The sequence below is a fragment of the Bos grunniens genome, chromosome 21 (genome assembly GCF_055505025.1).
Source record: "Bos grunniens cultivar Pamir isolate PY7600 chromosome 21, Bosgru_T2T1.0, whole genome shotgun sequence".
NCBI lineage: Eukaryota > Metazoa > Chordata > Mammalia > Artiodactyla > Bovidae > Bos > Bos grunniens.
Window position 1 is genome coordinate 70,216,827 of NC_141185.1, and position 17,487 is coordinate 70,234,313.

The window sequence follows — 17,487 nt, forward strand, 5'->3', positions numbered from 1 at the left end:
AGTTGGGTTGTTCATAATTTCTATTTCTTCCTGGTTCAGTCTTGAGAGATAGAAGTTTTCTAAGGATCTGTCGTTTTCTTCCAGGTTATCCATTTTATTACCATACTGCTACTGCTGCTAAGTCGCTTCAGTCGTGTCCGACTCTGTGCGATCCCATAGACGGCAGCCCACCAGGCTCCCCCGTCCCTGGGATTCTCCAGGCAAGAACACTGGACTGGGTTTCCATTTCCTTCTCCAATGCATGAAAGGGAAAAGTGAAAGTGAAGTCGCTCAGTCGTGTCCAACTCTTCGTGACCCCATGGTCTGCAGTCTATCAGGCTCCTCCATCCATGGGATTTTCCAGGCAAGAGTACTGGAGTGGGGTGCCATTGCCTTCTCCGATTTTGTTCATAATAGTCTCATAATCCTTTGTCTTTCTGCATTGTCTGGGGTAACCTCTCATTTTCATTTCTGATTTTGTTGATTTGATTCTTCTCTCTCTCTTTCTTGATGAATCTGGCTAAAGATTTGTCACTCTGTTTATCTTCTCAAAGAACCAGCTTTTAGTTTTATTAATCTTTATTATTGTTTCTTTCATTTCTTTTTCATTTATTTCTGCTTGGATCTTTGTGATTTCTTTCCTTCTACTAATTTTGGGACTTTTCTTTTTTCTTCAGTTGTTTTAGGTGTAAAGTTAGGTTGTCTATTCCACGTTTTTCTTGTTTCTTGAGGTAGGATTGTATTGTCATAAACTTCCCTCTTAGAGCTGCTTTTGCTGCATGCCATAGGTTTTGAGTTGTCATGTTTTCGTTGTCATATTTTTCTAGGAATTTTTTTATTTCCCTTTTATCTTCTTGAGTAACCTGTTGGTGATTTAGAAACATGTTGTTTAATCTCCCTGTGTTTGTGTTTCTTACAGGTTTTTTCTTGTAATTGATATCTAGTCTCATAGCGTTGTGGTTGCAGAAGATGCTTGATACGATTTCAATTTTCTTAAATTTACTGAGGTTTGATTTGTGACCTAAGATGTGGTCTAGCCTGGAGAATGTTCCATGTGCCCTTGGGAAGAAGGTGTATTCTTCTGCATTTGGACGGAATGTCCTGAAGATATCAATCAGATCCATCGCATCTAATGTGTCATTTAAGACTTGTGTTTCCTTATTAATTTTCTGTTTTGATGATCTGTCCATTGGTGTGAGTGGGGTGTTAAAGTCTCTTCCTATTATGGTGTTCCTGTCAGTTTCTCCTTTTATGTCTGTTAGTGTTTGTCTTATGTATCGAGGTGCTCCTATGTTGGGTGCATAGATATTTAGAATTGTTATGTCTTCCTTTTGGACTGATCCCTTGATCATTATGTAGTGTCCTTCCTTATCTCTTGTACTTTTCTTTACTTTGTCTGATATGAGGATTGCTACTCCAGCTTTCTTTTATTTCCCATTTGCATGCAATATATTTTTCCATCCTCTCACTTTCAGTCTATATGTGTCTTTAGGTCTAAAGTGGGTTTCTTGTAGATGGCATATATATGAGTCTTGCTTTTGTATCCATTCAGCCAGTCTGTGTCTTTTGGTTGGAGCATTTAATCCATTTACATTTAAAGTAATTATTGCTATATATGTTCCTATTGCCATTTTCTGAATTGTTTGGGGTTGATTTTTTAGATCTTTTCTCTTCTGTTCTATTTCTTGACTGTATAAGTCCTTTTAACATTTGTTGTAAAGCTTGTTTGGTGGTACTGAATTCTCTTAACTTTTGCTTGTCTGAAAAGCTTTTTATTTCTCCATCAATTTTGAATGAGATCCTTGCCAGGTACAGTAATCTTGGTTGTAGATTTTTCCCTTTCAGTACTTGAAATATATCCTGCCATTCCCTTCTGGCCTGAAGAGTTTCTGCTGAAAGATAGCTGTTAAGTGTATGGGGTTCCCTTTGTATGTTACGTGTTGCTTCTCTCTTGCTGCTTTGAATATTCTTTCTTTGTGTTTAGTTTTTGTTACTTTGATTAGTGTTTGTCTTGGCGTGTTTCTCCTTGTGTTTATCCTGTATGGGACTCTGTGAGCCTCTTGGATTTGATGGACTGTTTCCTTTTCCACGTTGGAGAAGTTTTCAACTATAATCTCTCAAAATTTTTCTCATACCCTTTCTTTTTCTCTCATTCTTCTGGGGCCCCTATAATTTGAATGTTGGTGCATTTGCTGTTGTCCCAGAGGTCTCTGAGACTATCCTCAGTTCTTTTCATTCTTTTAATTCTTCTAGGCCTTTGTTAATTGATTCTTGCATTTTCTCCATTTTGTTTTCAAGGTTTTTGATCATCTTTACTATCTTTATTCTGAATTGTTTTTCAGGTAGTTTGTCTGTTTCCTCTTCATTTATTTGGAATTCTGTGTTTCTGGTTTGCTCCTTCATTTGTGTAGTATTTCTCTGCCTTTTCATAATTTTTTCTTCACTTGTTGTGTTTGAAGTCTCCTTTTCCCAGGCTGCAAGCGAAGTTGAATTCTTTCCTTGAAGAAGGCTGAATTATTTCTTTTGGTTTCTGCCCTCCTAAGCCTGGTCCAGTGGTTGTGTAAGCTTTGTGTAGAGTGAGATTTGTGCTGAGTTTTTGTTTGTTTGTGTTTCCTCTCATGGGTAAGGCTGAGTGGGGTGGTAATCCTGTCTGCTGATGACTCAGTTTGTATTTTTGTTTTGTTTGTTGTTTAGATGAGGCGTCCTGCACAGGGTGCTACTGGTGGTTGGTTGATGCCGGGTCTTGTGTTCAAGTGGTTTCCTTTGTGTGAGTTCTCACTATTGGATACTCCCTACTGTTAGTTCTCAGGTAGTCTAGGGTCTTGGAGTCAGTGCTCCTACTCCAAAGGTTCAAGACTTGATCTCTGGTCAGAAACAAAGACTCCACAGTGGTTTGTTATGGCATTAAGTGAGATTAAAACAAATATCCGAAAATGAGAAACCAAAGATGAACCCCAGACAAATGGCAGTTACAAAATCAGGCAAATAATAGTTAAAATAATTATATAAATTACACATAACTTATATAAAATACACATAAACTTATACACCCATGAGCAAAGTCAAAACAGTCCAACAAAAATAAAGTACAGTAGATTGATCCAGCAAACAAAGGAAATAAAAAATTATATTTACCAGTTAAGAACAAAACTAACTAAAGCACAAACTGGGCAACAAAACTAAAGCAATGTGCCAAGTGGGGGATAGAGCAATGAAAACAAAACTAACAAATATGTTGAGAGGAAAGGAAGAAAAGAAAAGAAAGAATGGATATGCAAATTAAATAGAGATAGATGAAGATCTATATACATCAAAGATTAACTGCAAGGGGAAAAAAACAGTAGGAAAGGCAAAGAAAGGGATAAATATGCCAAAAATACAATAGGTTTTAAAAAATTAAAATTATAAAGAGGAGAAAAGAAAAAAAATGGAAGAAGAAAGAAAAAAGGAAAACTCCACAGAACTACAAAAGCCCAATGTAGAGGCAGAGGTTTATAACAACATTAAAAAGTGTGACTGAATATGCACATATACATACACACCCATGCTGCTGCTGCTGCTAAGTCGCTTCAGTCATGTCCGACTCTGTGCGACCCCATAGACGGCAGCCCACCAGGTTCCCCCGTCCCTGGGATTCTCCAGGCAAGAACACTGGACTGGGTTGCCATTTCCTTCTCCAATGCATGAAAGTGAAAAGTGAAAGTGAAGTCGCTCAGTCATGTCCAACTCTTAGCGACCCCATGGACTGTAGCCTACCGGGCTCCTCCATCCATGGGATTTTCCAGGCAAGAGTACTGGAGTAGGGTGCCATTTCCTTCTCCAACACACCCATAGGCAAAATCAAAAAAGTCCAGCAAAAATAAAGTACAGTAGATTGACCCAGTGAACAAAAGAAACCAAAAATTATATCTACCAGAACAAAACTAGCCAAAGCACAAACTAGAAAACAAAACTAAAGCAAAGTGCCAACTGGGGAATAAAGCATTGAAACTAAAACTAACAACTATGTTGAGAGGAAAGGAGAGAAAGAAACAAAAGAAAGAATAGATATGCAAAGTTAGATAAAGGTAGATAAAGAAGATTTATATATGTTAAAGATTAACTGCTAGGAGAAAAGAACCATAAGAAAAGCAAACTGAGAAATATAGAAAAAATAAAAATAGGTTTAAAAAATTAAATAAAGAGGAAAACTCCACAGAACTGCAGAAGCCCAACATAGAGGCAGAGGTTTATAACAGTAAAAAGTGTGACTAGAAAAAATAAAGCTCAAAAGCTTAATTGGATTTCACAGTGCCAGTAAAATCGACAGCTACAACAGAGGGGGATAAAAAAGAGAAAAAAGAAAAAAAATCCAAAAGAATCTACAGAACAAGTCAAAAAATAAGAATAATAAGTGTTTTTCTTGAGTCATTGCTGGGAGTCATAGTCCACTTTACCCGCCTCGGATGCCCTCCACCACTGTGCTGAACTTTGGACCTGCTGTGGGGGCAGATCAGATTCTAATCTGGTTCTACTCCAGTGTGTTCTTGCCTCCAGTGTCCACAGCTATCAGAACTAGTGAGTGTTCTTTTGTGGGAGCTCTCAATGACCTTTTCTCTGTTCCATAGAGACAGAGTCTTCCTAGTTGATCGTGTGGATTTAATCTGCAGCTTGTACAGCTGGTGGTAAGGTTTTAGGTCTTCTTCCTTGGCCACACTGCCCCTGGGTTTCAACTGTGGTTACATTTCCACCTATATATGTGGGTCATCCACTGGGGTTTCCTCCCGGGGCTGCCCTGGAGGGCTTGGGTTTGCCCCTGTGAGGGCCAGGTGTGGAGGTGGTGCAGCTGCTTAGGGCGCAGGGGTTCTGGCAGCACCAGGTACTCAGGGGAGTTGGCTGCTAGGGCAGCAGGAAATACAGTGCTCTAGAAGGGTATGGCAACCAGTATTGGCCAGTACGCTCCAGGATTCTTGCCTGGAGAACCCCCTCCTCCCTGACAGAGATGCCTGGCAGGCCACAGTTTACAGGGCGGCAAAGAGCTGCACATGACTGAAGTGACCCTGTGGGCACAGATGCAAGACTTTGTTAGCCTGTGGCAGCTCTGCCCCAGTGAGAGTTGAGCATGAAGGTGATGCAGCTGCTTGGCTTGCAGGGACCCTGGCAGCGCCAAGTGTGCAAGGACACGGACTGCCTCCACTGCAGGAGTTAAGTCCCTATCAGAGTCTTTTTTCGAGCCTCTTGTAGCTGGCGATCAAAAGGCCTATCTGTAGCTCTGCCTGTTCAGGCACTTAGAGGGCTACCTTGCCTGGGGTCCTTCTCTGTTGTTCGGTGTGTCAGGCACATAGAGGGGCCCTCCTGGTTGGGATCCTAGTCTGTAGGTTGGCGCCCCTGGCACTTAAAGTGGCACTCTGGGTGGGGTCTTGCTCTGTAGTGCAGTGTGTCAGGCATTTGATGGGCCAGCTGCCGATGCTGGCATTTTGAGGGAGAGACGCTATGGTGATGGCTCCATCCCCTACCCCTGACTCAGCAGTATCGCTTTGCTTCTGTGGCTGCCTGGCTTTCCTCCCTCATATCCCCTCAATCCGTCTCTTTTCCCTCACAACTCCTCAGTCCATCCCTCCGCACTCAACAGCAGCCCTCGCCCTGGGATTGCAGCACAATCCTAAACTCCAGCTCCCAGCTGCTGGGCCTTCCAGGGGACCTGTGTCCCTGTCCGGGGTGTGTATGGCTGTAGTAAGGACTGTCTGATTCTTATTCCATTTAGGCTGCCACAGATCAGCTGTTTCACTCTCAGCCTTAAATGTTTCTCCTCTGACTCAGACAATTGCCCCATGCAGGGATTGGACCCCTGCCTCAGTTCCCCTACCCACCGAGGGCAGATCCAGTCCTTCTAACACTCCTGTTTTTCCCGTAGTTCCTTCGTCCTACCAAGTTTTGCGTGGTTCTATATATTCTTTTCCACTGGTCAGGTACTATTGTCCCTAACCTGTTAGCTGGTGTTCTGCATGCACTTCTGTCTTTGAAGGTGTATTCTTGATGCATCCTTGGAGAGAGATGTACCCCACGTCCACCTGCTCCTCCACCATCTTGTTCTAGGGAAGATTTTTACCTCTTATTTTTAAGAAAGTTCTATTGGAGTCTGGGGTAAATTGAGGACTATCTTGTAATTAAATGTTAAAAAAACACTTTTAGCTACTGTTCTACTGAAGCTTTTTATTTGTGTATGTTTATTTTATATATACTTATTTATAGTTTGAAATCTTACTGTAAACTGTGTGTCCTAAATAAATAGTATTAATTACACTATTTACTAATGGCTATGCCTGTTTTAATAAAGAATAATCTTTTTGAAGCCGAAACAAACTTAAGTATACATTTTTTGTTTTTTTTGCCAACTGTGGAATATCTCATCATATGACCCACAAGCAAGATATTTGCATTATCTCTTCGACATACCGTAATGTTCTCCAAGGACATAAGCATAAATAAGTCACAACTGCTAAATGTGGAAATCCAAATCATTAGGTTCCCAATAAGTAAATGATTCTTGTCTTGTGTTTTTAGGTTCCCAGATTGTGGTGAGCCGTATCCTCGGCTGGTGGACCTGAATTTAGCTGGCGATCCTACTGAAGGAGCCTCAGTGGCAGTGCAGAGGGACTATGGCTTTTGGTGTCCCTGAGAGTTGAAAATTGATCCTGATCTTGGCTGTTGCTTTTTGCACATGCGTGATTGTTCACCTCCTTGTCCAAATATGTACTTTAGGAGAGAAGAGCTTTCATTTGCTCGGTATTTCATAGGATTGATTTCAGTCATTTGCCTCTCTGCCACGTTGTTTACTTTTTTAACTTTTTTGATTGATGTGATAAGATTCCGGTATTCTGAAAGAACCGTTAGAATTTATGCCGTCTGCTACATGATGGTGTTATTAATTTTCTTTATTGGGTTTTTGCTTGAGGACCGAGTCGCCTGCAATTCATCCAGCCCTGCACAGTATAAGGCTTCCACAGTCACCCAAGGATCTCATAACAAAGCCTGTATCATGCTCCTTATGATACTCTATTTTTTTCACTATGGCTGGCAGCATTTGGTGGGTGATTCTTACCATCACGTGGTTCTTGGCAGCTGTGCCGAAGTCGGGTAGTGAAGCTATTGGGAAGGAAGCCTTGCTGTTCCATGCCAGTGTGTGGGGCGTCCCTGGAACGCTGACCATCATCCTTTTAGCGATGAATAAAATTGAAGGTGACAGTATCAGTGGCGTGTGTTTTGTTGGCCTCTATGATGGTGATGCCTTGAGGTATTTTGTTCTTGCACCCCTCTGCCTGTATGTGGTATTTGGGGTTTCACTCCTTTTAGCCGGCATTATATCCCTAAACAGAGTGCGAGTTGAGATTCCATTACAAAAGGTGAACCAGGATAAACTGGTGAAGTTTATGATCTGGATTGGTGTTTTCAGCACTCTGTATCTCGTACCACTCATGATTGTAATTGGATGCTACTTTTATGAGCAAGCTTACCGCGGCATCTGGGAAACAACGTGGATACAAGAACGCTGCAGAGCGTATCACATTCCATGTCCATATAAGGTCAGGGAAACCTTGTTCTAAATTTCAAAATATTTAACAGTGAAAAGAGCTAATCTTAGCTGTTTTTTTTTTTTTTTTTTAACTCTTCATGAAAAACCTGAACATTAAAATTTTGAAGTGAAGTTAATGAACAAATTTATTGTAATAAGAATGTCATACACACTTTTCTGTTAACATCTTCGTTTTAAAAGATCACTTCCGTGAGTCCAAGCCATGGGCTTTTAAGCACTTTACTTCTGTTATCACAAAATAGTTGCTTGTTGATTACTTAGAAGTCTGCAGGTTTGAGGGGAAGATGTTGATTAAAAGACAGTGTCTGTGGAAATTTTACTGATACTTAGAACTGAAGTTTTAACAGTTTTGAAAAAAAATTAGAATGCATTTGTACAAACAGTTTCATCTTTCAGTTGGTCTTAGTTTTTCTTTTTTGCATACTGAATATTTTGTGATTTATCTTTTAATTTAAAGACATCGGATAATCATAGAATTTTAGATCTAGAGAGGACCTTAGAGATGGTTTATTCAAGTTCCCTCTGTAATTTAGAGTTCTTAAACACCTATCTCATTTGAGGCTTAGAAATGTTAAGTGACTTGCTCACTTTATTAAAGTACTTACGCATTATAGATAACTTCTGTTTACTTGTCTCTTTCCCCTAGTAGACAGTGAACTCTTTAAACACAAGAACATCTTTTTCATATTTTTTCAAAGCATGTTCTATAGGTGAGTAGATGATGGCATTGAGAATGGGAATGTGTAGATTGAGAAGAAAAGACATTTTTAAGAAATGTTCCAGTTTTACTGGAAACAAGGAGTGTGTGATTAGCACATAGTCAATTCTCGTAAATGCTTGATGACTGAAAATGCCATTTCCTTTTTTATTTTGTGGTGTAAATAATTCTACACAAAATTACATTTTAATTATTATATCTTTATAATTTATATATAATATAGTATTATAAATATTAGCTACTGGCTTTTAAAACACCAACCTATAATTGAGAGGCCAGAAAAAATGAATAATTGAAATTTTATTACATTTCTTGATAGAATTGCTTATTAAAAACTCTTAATATGAGTTTTCAGGCCTGAAGCTAAGTAATCAAATTTTGCCTCTGATGAGAGAGAAAGAGATGATTGAACTACATCATGTGCTTCTCCATGTGAGGTTTCTAGGATTCCAAATATATATTATCTTAGGACTATAAAAGAAATAATATTTGGCTCAGAAATAATGATCTGAAAAATACCAGACCTCAAACATATAAAATAGTAAATTAGAGTAGTTGGTACACCACTATTTTCAAAATATTCCTGAGAATCTTTTAGCATCTTTAGAACCAGTTTGAGCTATATAAAAACCTGGGTGTGTATTCATTTCTTTACAGTCGTAGGTTCTATAAGTGTTTTTTATTTCCAACTTCCAGAAATAATGTTGGATTTCCAACATCCTAAAAAGAATAGAAAATGGTATAATAACTAACATAGTTATTAAGGTATAAAGTCTGGGTCAGGAATCCTGGCTTCATATCTCACTCTTATTATTTACTAGTTTTATAGTTTTAGATCAACTTCACCTCTTTCCACTTCAATTCCTCATCTGTAGAATGAGTAATGGAATCTCATAGTAATAAGAGAGTAATCATGTTAGATAGAAATAGTAGTAGAATCTGTCTCCTAGGACTGTTTTTAGGCATCTACATGCAGTTAGAAGAGTGCCTTCTGTATAAAAAGTGCTCGAATGTTAGTTCTGTTACTCATTTTTTAATTTATTGTTGCTTCTGTTACTGTTATTTACACACACACATACATACATAAACTGTTTTTTAAACCATTCAGTACCAAACTTTAGCAAATGCCATGTTTAAGTTATTGAGAATATACACAACAGTATGTGTACCACTAACTTGTTCATTTTAACTGCAGTAGAGAGGTTTAATGGACAAATATACTTTAATTCATTTACTCATTATTTTGCTGAGGGACGTAGAGTTCCAAGTGTTTTACTGTTGTAATACCTATCTTCCTTGTACATGACCAAGAATGTTCATGGGGTGTATACCCAAAAGTGTAGTCCCAGCCTTTTAACATATAGGCATCTTCAACTCAAGTGGTTATTTTAATTGACACTGGCAGTATAGAGTTGGAATGTTCCATTTCGCCCCATCTTGGTGTTCTCAGGCTTTTAAGTTTTTGTCAACCTTTGAAACAATATCTCAAGCCTGTCTTGATGTTTATTTTTATTTCCCTTATGCCTCGATGTTTTCATATGTGTATTGGCTGTTTGGGGTTTCTCTTCTGTGATTTGCCTATTTGTTGCCTTTGTCCTCTGCTCTGTCATGTTATTTGCCTTCTGTTGTTATTCTTGTTTAAATTCTTCTTCAGTTACTTGCATTGCAGATATCTTATCCTGCTCTCTAGCTTGTCTTTTTACTTTGTGTTTTCTTTGCCTTTTGTGTTTTCAGAAATCCCTGCCTACCTCTAAAAATCATAAAAATGGTCTGCCATTTTTTCCCAGCAGTTTTTAAAATTTGATCTTTTAATTCATGACTCTGATCTCTTGAAATTCATTTTTATCTGTGTTATGAGTAACAATTTTAGTTTTTCTTATGAATGGTGCTTTTTGCCACATTTATCAAATAGCCCATGTGAATAATAATGCATTACTGTAACATACAAGTTCCATTTTTAGGCTGTCTTATTTACTGCTCTGTTTGAACAACCTTGTTTCAATCCCACATTTCCTCTACCTTATGCTTCTTCAAAATTATTTTAACTGTTCCTGGCACTCTTCTGTTTGAATTTTAGAATAATTTCTTCATGAGAAACAGTTTGCATTTTGTTGAAATTGTTTTAGGTTTTAAATGAATCCAGGGGAAATTTCTGTCTTTGTGATACTGAGTTTTAGTATCTTTTTGTTTCTTGATGTATGTATTCATTGATTTGTTCCTAGGTACCTTACAGTATTTGTTTCAATTGTGAATGAGATCTTTTCTGTTACATTTTTCAGTAGGTTTTTGGTGGTCTACAAGAATGCCACTGATTTTTATATATTGACCTTGTATTGAGCATCCCTGCTGAACTCTTCTGCTAGCTCTATGCTAAGTCACTTCAGTCGTATCCGACTCTGTGTGACCCCATAGACGACAGCCCACCAGGCTCCCCCGTCCCTGGGATGCTCCAGGCAAGAACACTGGAGTGGGTTGCCATTTCCTTCTCCAATGCATGAAAGTGAAGTCGCTCAGTCGTGTCCGACCCTCAGCAACCCCATGGACTGCAGCCTTCCAGGCTCCTCCATCCATGGGATTTTCCAGGCAAGAGTACTGGAGTGGGTTGCCATTGTGTGTAAATTCTCTTATGTATTCTTTGTAGAAATCCTGTTGCTGCAAGCAAGGCCAAGTTCATATCTCACATTCCAGTTCTTATATTTTATTTAAGATTTTTGTGTCTATACTCAGGAGAGATATAGACTGCGATATTAATAGTTTTTCTTTTCTTGCCACGTATTTTTCCTTTTTGGTGTCAAGGCTGTAATAGCTTCATAAAGTGAGGTCTTTTCCTCCTGTTCTTGGAAACAGTTTTTACAATGAATAGGGACTGTCTGCTCTTTGAAAGAGTCGGTGTTTCATCCTGTAAAAATCCTCTGTCATGGTATCTTTGAAGTAAAGAGAGAGAAATTTCATCTTTCCAAACTGAAATTCTGTAATTCTCCATTCCTCCCTGTCTCCTGGCCTTTGGCAACCATTGTTCTACTTTATGTCTCTATGAATTTGATTGCCCTGGGTACCTCATATTAATGAAACTCAAACACTATAAGTATAATATTAGTTTTCATTCAGGATTTTACTTCAGAGGAATTTTATACAGACTTGTAAACTGAGCGCTAGAGCTATTGAATTCCTATTTGAAGTAATATCCATACATAATTGAATATGATTTACTGTTACTGACCATGCCTAAAAGAATGCTTCTCAAGTTTTGATGATAATTCCTAATGAGAGGTTTTTAAAATGTATTAAGTAATGATGTTATCCTTGAGGTAGCTGCCTCAGGTCTTGGAGAATGTAATATTTGAATGTATGTTCACGTGACTATCAGTGCGGTTTCTATCAGTGTCATTTCTCATACTAATGAAACTTTCAAACATTTGAAAACTGTTTGAGGTAGTTGATCACATTGTTTCAAAATACCCAGTTGGGTTTAAAGTAAATGTCATGTATTTAAGTCCCTGATTTGAAGAAAAGTGGGCTTGTGTAAAGTATTTTAAAATATTTAAGATGAATGTCCATGCTGAAAACAGGAATTCACTGCTTGGATTTTAAAATGCTTTATACCAACTGTTTTTTGCAAGAACACTTTTTTAAAAATGTGTGTTAAATAATTCTTGAGAATGTAATATTTAATGCCTGAAAAGAGTTGGTCGTGAAATATAGCTTTTCAGAATAATGTATATTTTACAGTTTAAAATCAGTAAAGTTTATTCCTAGAATATGTTTCATCTTATGTATTATTTAAGTAACAGTAATTTTCCAGGTACTTAGGTTTTTTGTTGTTGTTGTTGTTTTTGTTGTTTTTTTTTTTTGTTTTGCCTTGTAAAGTATTTCCTCCTATTTATTTAGGGGCTTCTAAGAGGCTCAAATGATTTTATGAAAGAGTTACACATTTCAAAGTTTGTTGATATTTCTAGAAAGCCATTCACATGTAACATATTTATTAAAAACATGGGGTTTAAAGTCCCGTCTGTAACACTTTGAGTCTCAGTTTCCTCATGTAAATATAGGGAATACTATGTTAAATACAGTAATATCTACCTCATATGTGGCTGTGAAGATTAAATGAGAAAATAAAGTTAAGCCTCTTACTAGAATGCCATACACAAAGAAAAATTTCATTATTCTGTTGTCACAAGTACATAATTCCTGAGGTTTAAAAAAAAGTTGTTCTTATATTCTGTATTAGAATCCTCATTTTGTCTTTTAAACATTGATTTTTCAAAAGAATATGTTTCCTTTCCTAAAGTTTCCCCTTCGTGTTTTTCTCTTTTATCCATCTAATCCAATTATCTATGTCCCAAGGAATTTTGATACTAGAACCTGTGTTTCAATAATAGAAATGTGTTACCGTAATAGAAGCAGCTTAGCCAGAACTGTCAAGTTCACATTAGAGCCATTTGTAGAATTTTTTAAAAAATTATTTGTGTAGAAAACAAACAAAAAACCCATTATTTCTATTTTCAGCCCCAGAAGGCAGCCCATCTGTTGTTTATCTAATCTTGATTCAGAAACATACAAAAATAGAATCATAACATCATATATAACTTATGATTTTAACTTCATTTTCTGATAACAGTGTTTCCCCTTCACCAGATAATACCAAAAGGAATCAGCATTGTTTATGAAAGGACCATAAAGAAATCGGTATGTTTTGCTCTTCCAACATTAATGACAGCAAATAATTCTCTATAAATATATAGTATATACTACTAAATTTTTTTTCCTGCTACTAATCTTTAAAGTGGTAAGTATCCTGCCTGTGACTTCCTAGTACCAAACTGATTTTCCCTCAAAATTGTTCAGTGCCTGTAATAGAGGGAAAGAGGGAGAGTTACTGAAAAAATATTCGAAGTCTCTTATAGGAAAATATTTTGAAATATTATATTTTAGAAGTATAGACTATTAAATTTATTTTAAAAGTATACATCCTATTATGTACAGGCTGTAAAATGCTATCAAGGGGCACTTTTAGATAAATACTTTAAAATATACTAGTCATTTTGGCCTGCGCTAAATAGATTAAATAGCATAAGCCATGAGTTCCATTTTAGTCTTAACTCAGATCAGCTGGTCATGGTGGTGGTGGTCATTCATTAAGTCATGTCCGACTCTTTGTGACACATGAACTGCAGCACTCCAGGCTTCCCTGTCCTTCAGTATGGAAGAGCCCCATCTTCGTCTTTTTGGGCTACTGTTATAAAGCCCATAGACTAGCTGATAAACAACAGAAAGTTGTTTCTTGTAGGCCTAGAGGCTGGGGAGTCCCAAGATCACCAGCAGGTGCCACATCTGGTGAGGCCTGTTTCCTGGTTCCTAGACTGCCTGCTGCTTCTCCCTGTCCTCACAGCACGGGAGCCCATTCCCTCCTGGCCTGACCCCTCCCAGAGTTCCTGCCTCCTCGAATCATCACCACGTGCCGGGTGAAGTTTGAGGGCCCATAAACCGTCAGCCCATTGCAATCCCTAAGTATACTCTGCATTATTTCAGTCCTTTGATATAATTCGAGCTTTCCTAATGGCCCAATACATATTCTTTTTGTTATATGTTCCTTGGGCTCTTGAAAATAATATGTATCAGTGGGAATGCAATCTTCCATGTGTATTAGTTACATCAGGTTTGTCACTCATGTAATTCAGATTCCGGTAGCCACGTTGAATAAAAGCAGAAGTAGGTGAAATTACCTGTAATATATTTTATTTTAACACACCCCAAATATTATCATTTCAGTGTGTAATCAACATGATAAAACCTAATGAAATAGTTCACGTTCTTTTTTTCATGCTAAGTCTTTAAAATCCAGTGTGTGTTTTAGGCTTGCAGCACATCTCATTGTAGAGCCAGCCACATTTCAGGTACTTCATGGCTGCAGGTGACTACGTACCAGGGGACCCAGTTCCATGAGAGATGTGTCTTTAACGTCTCCCACTGGGATTATGAACTCTGCTGTTACTCCTTTTCTATTTCTGTCAGTTTTTATGTATTGATATGTTGAGGTTATGTTATTAGGTACATTCACATTTAGAATCCTCATCTTCTTGCTAGACTGAACTTGTATCAGTATGAGATGCTCCTTTTTATCACTAGTAATGCTTCTTTCTTTAGACACTATTTGACAGTGATATTGCCACATCAGTTTTCTGTCCTTGTTGGCCTGGGTATCTTTTAGGTTCACCTGTCTAAAAGATATTCCATCTTAACATGTAGCTCTGTGAAGAGTGTATAGTTTTCACTGGAATCAGTTTGACACTTTATCTTTTAATGAGAATATTTGCTCTGTTTATAATGTTGATATTCAATGTGTAGACACCATGTTGCTGTGTGTTTTCTGTTTGTCCCACCTAGTCTGTGTTCTTTGCTCTTGCCTTCTTTTAGAAGTATGAAGTGTTTCTCTGGTTCTGTGCTCCTCTGTCAGGTTATTGGGTGCACATTCGCAGATACAGCGTGTGTTTTACATTCAAGTCTAACTTAGTACTTTTACTGCCTCCCTGACATGACTATTTCCTCCTTGTCACTGTTACACTTTAAACTGTTAGATACATTTTTGGCGTTAACATCATTGTTTTGAAGAGTTAATATTTACCCTCACAGTTACCTCATTGTTGATCTTTACTTGTTTTTTATATTTCCATCAGAGACTACTTTTATTTTTTCCAAAGCACTACCTTAATATTTTTTTTAGTTCATGTCTGTGGGTAATGAGTTGTCTCATTTCCATTTACCCTAAAAGTCTCTATTTCACTTTCACTTTTGAAGAGTGTTTTTGTTGGGTACAGAATTCTCGGTTGACAGTTTTTTTTTTTTTTTTTTTCAGCATTTTACAGATGCCAGTCCATTATCTTCTGACTTCCTTGTTCTTGGAAAGTCAGCTCTCAGTGTTGTTGTGCCTTTAAAAGCCACACCTTTCTTCCTCTGAGCGCTTGAACACTTTCTTCTTGCCTTAGGCACACGCAGAGCTGTTGAAACCAATGTGTGGTTTTCATTTTTGAGTCAATGGTCTGATTCTTGAACCAACTCTTGCCACTGTCCCTGTCAGTCTGTTCAGTCGCTCCGTGTCTGACCCGTTGCAACCCCATGGACTGCAGCACGCCAGGCTTCCCTGTCCATCACCAACTCCTGGAACTTGCTCAAGCTCATGTCCATCGAGTCGGTGATGCCGTCCAACCACCTCATCCTCTGTCATCCCCTTCTCCTCCTGCCTTCAGTCTTCCCCATCATCAGGTTCTTTTCCAATGAGTCACTTCTTTGCATCAGGTGGCCAAAGTATTGGAGCTTCAGCATCAGTCTTTCCAATGAATATTCAGGAATGATTTGCATCAGGATTGACTGATTGGATCTCCTAGTACTCCATGGAGCTCTCAAGAGTCTTCTCCAAGTCCCCAGTTTAGAAGCATTGATTCTTTGGTGTTCTCCCTTCTTCATGGGCCAACTCTCATATCCATACATGACTACTGGAAAAACCGTTGCTTTGACTCAATGAACCTTTGTTGGCAGAGTAATGTCTCTGCTTTTTAATATGCTGTCTAGGTTTGTCATAGGTTTCCTTCCAAGGAGCAAGCACCTTTTAATTTCACCATCTGCAGTAATTTTGGAGCCCAAGAAAATAAAGTTTGTCACTGTTTCCATTGTTGCCCCATTTATTTGCCACGAAGTGATGGGGCCGGATGCCATGATCTTCATTTTTTGAATGTTGAGTTTTATGCCAGCTTTTTCACTCTCCCCTTTCACTTTCATTAAGAGGCTCTTTCGTTTCAACCCCTGGAGGCATTTCTTATTCCCCGTTCTGTCTTTTCTCCACCATGAGGGTCCCCATTTATAGTTTTTAACAACGTAGTTTCCCAACAGGCTCCTTCAATATAGTCTATACTTTCTTCCTCTTATATATATATTTTAACCAATCCATCCTTCAGTTCACTGATCCTCTCTTCAGCCATGTCCAATCTGATGTTAAGCCCAGAGACTGAGGTCTTAAATTCAGTCACTGTTATTGTAAAGTTTGAGAGTCGGTTTTGATTCTCAGAAATTTTTCCTTTTGTCAAGTATATTTTTGAACAGGTGACATTTGCATCTGATACCTCTGGTATCAGATATACCTCTGATATGCTGATACACATCTGATACCTCTGGATCTGGTTCAGTTTTTTTTTTTTCTCTTGGTCCTGTTTTTTGTTACACCCTCTTTTGCTTTTTTGATTGCATGTTGGACATTATGTTTGGAAAACCCTAGAGGTTCTGAGTGATGCTGCCTTCTCCAGAGTTTCCTCTGACACAGACCTACAGTGGGGACAGAGCTGTCTGTTCACTCAGGGCCTGAGGGACTTTAGGCTGGGGGGTCCTTGTAAGTTCAGTTCTCAGCAGCCTTCACCCACCTTCCCCCCCGACCCCAGGGAGGAGCTTTCCAGCATCTCCAGCGTCTGGAAGCCTGGGGTGCCTCCCAGGTCCCCCCTTCTCGGCAGGTTCCAAAGCCCACCGTCTGTCTGCTGAGCATCACGAGGTGACTGACACTCAGCATTCAGCCACTTGTGCAGAGTGTTGGGTACGTTTTCTGACATCTGGACTGACTCGTCAGGCCTGCGCTCGATTTTTTGTCTCCACAGCCCAAGGAACCCTCCAGAGCTGTGTTAGCCATCTCCCTCTACTTGACTTTTTCCCTGCCTTTTCTTCACGGAGTCTGCTTTGCTCAGATGCCCGAGGGAAGGAGCGGCCCTCTCAGTCTCTAGCTCCCTCACTGGGCTTCCCTTTTGTTTAAAATCTTAGATTGTGGCTGCCTAAGGACCTCTTTTAAACCGTATTTAGCTTTTCTAGCTCTTGGTAGGCTGACCTACAAGCTGCTTGCATCTGTCACTGGAAGTGGAGACACCCTGGGGGTCTTCTGTCATCTGAAGCCACATGTAACAGTAACAGTAATTGTATAGATCAAGTTTATTTGATACTGGAGAAAACAAGAACCAGGGGTCCTTGCTTGGTACCCATGGTTGTGTTTCTGATCACAATCCCCAGCTTGCCCGGGCTGTTTCAGTGCCCCGTGAACTTGGGAAGGAGGTGGAGCAAGCAGCCCACACAGCCTGGAGACAGAGAAGCTGGTCTCCCCTCTTCCCTTGCCCCTGCCAGCCTAGGGCATGCCTTGCAATGACGGGCTGCTGGTGGTGGAGGAGAAGGCTGAGGATGGAGGGGTTAT

General features: G+C 39.0%; 2 pseudogenes; both read left to right on the forward strand.

Moving 5' to 3' along the window:
- The window catches only part of LOC147349945 (ankyrin repeat domain-containing protein 26-like), a 510,210-nt pseudogene that overhangs the window by 319,508 nt on the left and 173,215 nt on the right, over window positions 1–17,487 (forward strand).
- LOC147349957 (frizzled-3 pseudogene) lies at window positions 6,691–7,562 on the forward strand (annotated as a pseudogene).